Genomic DNA, 7,809 nt, shown 5'->3' with positions numbered 1-7,809 from the left:
TCGCATGCTCTACCAACTAAGCCAGCCAGGTACCCCAGGTGTTCTTCTTTCTCCACATCCTTGCCAACACCTGTTGTTCCTTGTGTTGTTGGTTTTAGCCATTCTGACAGGTGTGAGGTGATACCCATTGTAGTTTTGATTTGCATTTCCCTTCTTTGGAGAAATGTCTGTTCATGTCTTCTGCCCAATTTTTAATTGGGTTATTTGTTTTTTTGGGTGTTGAGTTTTGTAAGTTCTTTACATATTTTGGATACTAACCTTTTATCAGATATGTCATTTGCAAATATCTTCTCCCATTCAGTAGGTTGCCTTTTAATTTTGTTGATTGTTTCCTTTGCTTTGCAGAAGATTTTTATCTTAGTGAGGCCCCAATAGTTTATTTTTGCTTTTGTTTCCCTTGCCTCGGGAGATAGATCTAGAGAAAAGTTGCTACGGCTAATGTCAAAGAAGTTACTACCTGTCTTCCCTTCTAGGATTTTTATGGTTTTAGATCTCACATTTAGGTCTTTAATCCTTTTTGAATTTATTTTTTTGTAAGGTGTAAGAAAGTGGTCCAGTTTCATTCTTTGGCATGTAGCTGTCCAGTTTTCCCAACACCATTTCTTGAAGAGACTTTTCCCATTGGGTATTCTTTCTTGCTTTGTTGGTTAACTGGCCATATAATTATGGGTTTATTTCTGGCATTTCTATTCTGTTCCATTGATCTGTGAGTCTGTTTTTGTGCCAGTACCATACTCTTCTGATTTCTTTAATCAGCTTTGTAATATAACTTGAAGTCCAGAATTGTGATGCCTCCAGCTTTGCTTTTCTTTTTCAAGATTACTTTGGCTATTTGTGGTCTTTTGTGGTTCCATACACATTTTAGGATTGTTTGTTTTAGTTCTGTGACAAATGCTATTGGTATTTTGATAGTAATTACATTAAATGTGTAAATTGCTTTAGGTAGTATAGACATGTTAACAATATTATTCTTCCAATCCATGAGCATGGAATGTCTTTCCATTTCTTTGTGTCATCTTTCTTTCATCAACATTAATAGTTTTCAGAGTATAGGTCTCGTACCTCTTTGATTAGGTTTATTCCTAGGTATCTTGTTATAGCTGTCTAGAATTTTAAAATGTAATGTGAAGTATAATTTTAAATATATGTAATAAATGGCAAAGGAAAAGTTTGTTCTTTTTGACTTTTAATTAAATTTCAGTTACTTTTTGATGAATTCTGTGGAGGTGTCAAATAGGCAGTTGAATATATGAGTCAGGAGTTCTATAGAAAAGTTAGGGTCTGACAGAAATACAGATTTAGGAGTAAATTTATAAATTTAAATTTATGAGTTATATATATGTATATATAACAAATACCTTTATAAATAAACTGTATTTAGAGGTATGGCACTACATAATTTTACCAAGGATTAATGTGTCAATAGAACAGAGAAGATGGTCTGTAAATATCACTGAATGTAAGGAGACCTAACACACTGCTGATGAGAATTCAAAATTTACAGTTTTTCTTTAGAGCTCTTTGACAGTCTGAATCAAAGGGTCTTATAGTCCATATTTATTGGGGCACCTGGGTGGCTCAGTCGGTTAAGCATCTGCCTTCGGCTCAGGTCATGATCTCATGGGTCCTGGGATGGAGCCCCACATCGGGCTCCCTACTCAGTGGGGAGCCTGCTTCTCCCTCTCCCTCTGCCCCTCTCCTGCTTGTGCTCTCTCTCTCTCAAATAAATAAATAAAATCTTTAAAAAAAGAAAAGAAAATCCCATATTTATTGATGCATTAAACGAAATTCTTTAAATATTCTCAAAAGAAATATACACTGAAACAGTCAAATATTTATATATAAAGATGTATTTTGTGGCATTATGTATAAAAGAGAAAATAGGAACAATCCTAAAATCCCAGAAACTGGGGGATAGTCATAAAATATGAAATATTTGGCGTCAGTGAAATTTTCTTAAATATAAATTTTAGTTAACATGCAATATAGGTTTCTGGAGCAGAATTTAGTGATTCATCACTTACACACAAAAATATGGAATGCTTCACGAATTTGTGTGTCATCCTTGCGCAGGGGCCATGCTAATCTTCTCTGTCTATCATTCCAGTTTGAGTGTATGTGCTGCCAAAGAGAGCACTGGCCGCAATGAAATTTTAATTAATGTTTCAAAAATATTTAAGGATATGGAAAAATAAAACAGAAAAAACAAAACACAGCTTCAAGGAACTGATCATGTAGTAGGGATACAGGCACATAAATAATTAGTTTAATGAATAAGGGCAGAGCAGAAGTGTCTACAAAATACAGACGAAACAGGGTGCCTGGGTGGCTCAGTTGGTTAAGCGACTGCCTTCGGCTCAGGTCATGATCCTGGAGTCCCGGGATCGAGTCCCGCATCGGGCTCCCCGCTCAGCGGGGAGTCTGCTTCTCCACTCTGACCCTCCTCCCTCTCATGTTCTCTGTCTCTCATTCTCTCTCTCGCAAATAAATAAAATCTTAAAAAAAAAAAATCAAAATACAGAAGAAACAAAAGAGTAAATGCTTAAATATGTCTAGTGTGAGGGTGATTGGAGGCAGTCTCTCAGAGGAGATGGCCTCTAAATTGAAAATGTGAAGGGTGAATAGGAATGGTTTAAGCAGAAGAAATAATATGTGCCAAGGCAGAGAGTATAGAACAATATGGTGTATTGATGAAACTTTAAGAAGCTCAATATTACTAAAGCAAAAAGCATAAAAACAGGTGAAGATGAAGGAAGGGAGGCAATCAGGGGCAAATCATACAGTGCATAAAGTATCATACAAAGATCTAGAATTTATAACAAGGTCACTGGGGTGTAGGGTTAGTGAAACATTTTCAGTAGGGACATGACAAGTCAGATTTAAGTATAACCCTAACATCTCCACACATTGCAAGGAAGTAAATATTTCTTGAGAAAATTAGACATAAAATAAAATATCCAATTTGACATATTCTTGCTTTACTCCTGCCTCTTCTCCCACAATGCACTGTGTTCTCTCCCAGCTGTCTCATCACACCTGCTTCCTGTCCCCTCCAGGATCTCTGCAATAATGTCTATTATCAGGAGCAGAACTATGTTGCATAGTGTCCTCCAAGTAAGGCTGTTGTGAAGCCCATCCAGGGATGGATGTTGGCGATATAATGTGTCACTGCCCTCCGGATGCAAGACTGAAACTAACTACTGCTATGGTCCAAGTTCATGTGCCCAGAACTAAGGCAGTAGCAGTAAGTAAGGCCTGAAAAAAGGAAATGGATTGAAGAAATACATATATAGAGAAGGTGGAATGGATTGGATGGCTAGTAGACTGAAAATCAAGAAGGGCAATGGTAAATTTAGTTCTGGACATATTCTACCGAACAGCATTTAGAGCAGTGGTTTCCAGACTTGGCTGCACATTGGAATCCGTGGTGGAGCTTTGGAACAGTACATTTTCTAGAACATCACTCCTGAATTTTCTGATTCAGTATTCCTGGGGTGTGAAACAGGTAGCAGCATTTTAAGTAAGCTCCAGTGGTGATCAGAATGCACAACCCGAACTGGAAGTTTTGCTGTAGAATACTGCTCAATTCAGAGTTAGTGGAGTATTAACTAGCACATAAATGGATATAGAAAAGATGTCTTGGTTTTGGTCCCATGGCTCCTGTTATTGCAAGTGTATTTAGTAGAAATCTGAATATTCCCTTCCATTGCTATTCTGAGCAGATGTTCATTCCTCATTCATGAGAAATTAGGGTTTGAATATCCTGCACCTGTTGCCAGATCTTAACCAATGGCAGATTCTCAACTTCTTTCTCTATACATCTATTAATCCAGTTCATAATGATTTCTTTTATGTTTAGCATGTGCTTTTTCTGGCACAGAAAGATGTCCTCTATATAAGCCTAACTTTCCACATACACAAATGATTCTATTAGTTACTCAGCAGGTGTCTAAGACAATGGTTTTCCACAGGAGAACTGTATCCTGAAGATTAAACCATTTTGCCTTGAAAAGTGGCCAGAATTCTATTCTCAGTTACTAAAAACCCTGTGAAGAAGCTGTATGTATAACGCACACAGTGTGACTCAGATCACTGACCATGGAGAATATTGGGTAAAAAACAAACATGCATTGATCTGTTGTTGATACTGTTCCCCAAAGTGGCGCTTCACCATATGAAAGATGTTACCGCTTTGGATAGGTTGAATTGTTAAATTTGCTCTTCCCAGACTTTTTAGTAGAGCTCTACTTACTTTTGTCAACTGTTCACTGGTGTGGTCACTAGATGTTTTCTTACATGGTAGTAACTCTGAGGATTAAGTAACCTCTCTAGACACTAATTAATGGTGGACACAGAGGTAATTACTGCACTTGTATTTTTAAAAAATAAACTCAATATTAACACATTTTACCAATAATCTTAAACTATATTGAATGCTGATCGAAACCTCACATGTTGCAATAGCACTGCCAACACAAAACAGACTCCACTGAAGTCCTTTCTCTTGGACCTGTTGGTAAGTTGCCTTTGTAACTACACCCTGGCAGCACGTGCTTTACCACCTTCCTTCGTAGTCAGAAATCAGGGGGAGTAAGCTCATCTGGACACTTCTAGATTTCTAACAGTTTTGTTGACAAATGAATTCACAACTGGATTTGAAGGGCATTGTTCTTAAAAGAAAAGGGGTAGCACGAGGGAGATCTCAGTCATGGTGACATAGTTCTGTATCTCAACTAGGGTGGTGCTTTTACCGATCTACATAATGTGATCCAATGACATAGAGCTATACTCACACATCATATCAGTATCGATTCCCTGGTTTTGATACTATACAATATAGAAGATGTAGCTATTGAGGGAGACTGCGTGAAGGATACAGAGAACCTGTATGTACTATCTTTGCACCTTCCTCTGAATTTATAATTATTTCAAACTAACTTGAAAAGAAAGCTCCTTGTCAGAGTCATTTTCCATTAGAAAGCAACAAGCCCAAGCAGTGTGGGAGCCTACCTCTTCTAGAACTGACGTCGTCTGCTTTGCCTGCATCTCGGCTACCACATACCAATAAGTCTGTCGCTTCACTCAGTTCTTTGCCTGGTATTTTGTTGATGCATAGCCTTCACAATTCAGGCCCAATTTCTGCTTTTAATATCGTTCCTTGTTCAATCCATAATGCCTCACAGTGTCTGGCATGTGACAGGCATTTTGGCTGAATGAATAAAGGAAGGAAAGATGGTCTTATCTATCTTCCTAGAACTCCGAGTTCCTTGAGGGCTAGAACAACAGATTCATCTATATCGGCAAAACATCTAGCACAGTAGGCATTCAGTGAATGTTTTAGGAAGTAATAAATGGAATGTTATAAAATCAATGAGGATTATTGTTATTAACATTTTAAAGGCTCTAACCATCCTCTGCTAAAAGGAAGTTTTCATAATTTCCATCAACCTCACCTTTCTCTTTAAGATCTTTTATATTTTTTTGAACATAACTGAGGGCAACCTATTTTTAGTGAGGTAGTATTCTGTATGTATGCCTATAAAGTGGTAGTTTTCTAAGATAGAGAATTATATTCAAAGCCATTCTTGCAAATCACATCTTGCAGAGATTCTAGATGGTTGTGGCACCAGCTCTGCTACTTTTCAAAATAAATTAGTGAGGTACTTGGGATCCAGGAGAAGACTGCTTGTTAACCGGTTGCTGCAAAAATGGGAAAAATAAGGAGCTGCACCCGAAGACCAATGAGCTGCTGAGGCCTTGGGCCCATACCTTTCATACCTTCATTACTGGCCCATTGGCAGTGTTTGATTCTTCAAGAAAGCAGCCTGTGCACTTTGGTACTGAGCAGTGGGTAAAAAAGACACAGACATGGCAAGTATCTGATGCAAGTTATATCCTAATTTCCTAGACATTTCTTATTTATTTTCTCATTCTGTGAATATTAGACAAGGCCCCTTGGGTGCAAGTGACAGAAAACCTAACACAAACAGGCCTTAAAAATGGAGAATTTGTGAGCTTGTGTAAAAAAGTCCTGAGTGAGACTTGAACTAGGAGCCAAAACACTGTTATCCTGGCTTGATGTATCTCCACTCTTAGCTCTGCCCTCACCTGTGTCATCTTCATTATTGGGCTTTATCCAGTGACCTGCTGAATCTGCCCAAATTCAAGTATAGTAGTAAAGAGAGTATGCTCTTCCCAGGAAATTCAGTACAGATCCAAGGATTCACTCTAATTGGACCAGCTGAGGTCACATGTTCACTCATTAACTCATCACTGTGGCTAAGGGTATTCTGTGAATCAGTTGGCCAGGCCTGGGTCTTGCACTCCACGCTACTGGAGTCAGTTCAGTTCCAACCGAATGAAAGGAACACAAAGTAAAATATCAATTCCAGAAGATATGGTGGGTACCATTACTAGAAGAGAAAGGTAAGAGATGCTGGCAAGCTTCTGCTTTTGAGCTATTGCCTTCTACCATCCCTCCTCATGTCCTCTTTTTTTTTTTTTTAAGATTTTGTTTATTTATTTGACAGAGAGAGAGCACAAGGAGGGGGAGCTGTAGAGGAAGAAGGAGAAGCAGGCTCCCCACTAAGCAGGGAGCCCGATGCAGGGCTCCATCCCAGGACCCTTGGATCATGACCTGAGCCGAAGGCAGACGTTTAACCAACTGAGCCACCCAGATGCTCCTTCCCTTTTTTTTTTTTTAATAGTTAAGAGATTTTATTCTAGTAGCTATAATTACAGTGCTTGTTTGTCGAAATGAAAACTGAAAACAAGTATCCAAAACAGTTGATTACTAATCGTGTATTGGAAGCAGTAAGAGGTTCTGTGACACCAAATAAACCAGTTCTGAGGATTTCCCCAAGATAAAGTTTAACAGCTCCAGCTTCTTCAGTGTTTAGCAAAATGCAAAAGAAAACAGGAGAGGTCATCGATTCTAGGGCAAGTCTGACCTTGCAGGCTGAGGGAGTGAAAGCACGTGCAGACGTGGCGGCGGTGGGGGGGGGGGGGGGGCGGGCTGAGGCTCTAGGGTGCCTGACCTGCCCACCATCACTCCTGTTGGTCAGACCCCAAGCATCCTGGAGCAAGCCAGAGTGCCCACGCAGACCCAAGGGAAGGCCAGGGTCCCTCCGAAGGGTCCGTGAGCAGTGGCCACAGCCCCCAGCCTGTCTCCTGGGCAGCTGTGTAAGCACAAGTACAAGCACAAACGCTAGGGGATGTGGGATGACCCGAGACAGAGCAAATCACAGGGACCCTATCGTGACCATGCAGAATGGACCGTGGCTGGTTGTGCCCCATCTCATGTCGCCGATGGGAAACGGACCACTGGTGGACTAGACTCTGGCCACTGCTGCAGAACCAACACTAGGCACATTTCTCCCTTCTGTGGGTTCACTTGTTCTCCTTATCTTGCATTTGTAACTGTTTTTAAAATGCACTGAGTTTGGGTTAAAAACCAACCACCAAAATGGATCTCAACACAGATCTAACGCATGAGGAGGCGTGCCAGGCTGGTCCGACACAGCAACTTCTGGAGGCCCCGTGTGCCTAACATCCCTTCTCAGTATTTAACATGGGTTGATTCTCTCTTTGCAATAAAAAAAGCTGAGTAATACTGCATAGGAGTACCAGAAACAGCCTCACTGGGAACAAAAACTGTTTACATTAAATAAAAACCCGGCTGCAGGCGGCGTCTGCACATTGACAGCCTGGCGAAGCACGCTGTGACCAACCGTGGAGACAGCTTCTGGCGCTCACACCGCAGGAGAGTAAAGCAGGGTGGAAGGGAGGCGGTGGGGTGGGGGCGGCGGC

At 40.4% G+C, this 7,809-nt stretch overlaps 1 non-coding gene across 1 annotated transcript; it reads right to left on the bottom strand.

Annotated features, from left to right (window-relative positions):
- Positions 1-2,028: 2,028 nt before the first annotated feature.
- On the bottom strand, positions 2,029-2,137 carry LOC123851321 (U6 spliceosomal RNA). The gene has a single exon (XR_006792541.1). It is a non-coding gene; the product is annotated as a U6 spliceosomal RNA (small nuclear RNA).
- Between the last annotated feature and the right edge of the window lie 5,672 nt (positions 2,138-7,809).

Source organism: Mirounga angustirostris, unplaced genomic scaffold (genome assembly GCF_029215605.1).
Source record: "Mirounga angustirostris isolate CCGP_5_RB_7025 unplaced genomic scaffold, mMirAng1.0.hap1 SCAF_11, whole genome shotgun sequence".
Lineage (NCBI taxonomy): Eukaryota > Metazoa > Chordata > Mammalia > Carnivora > Phocidae > Mirounga > Mirounga angustirostris.
The sequence above is the reverse complement of the archived record's forward strand: the minus strand, read 5'-3'. Positions and strand labels throughout refer to the sequence as shown.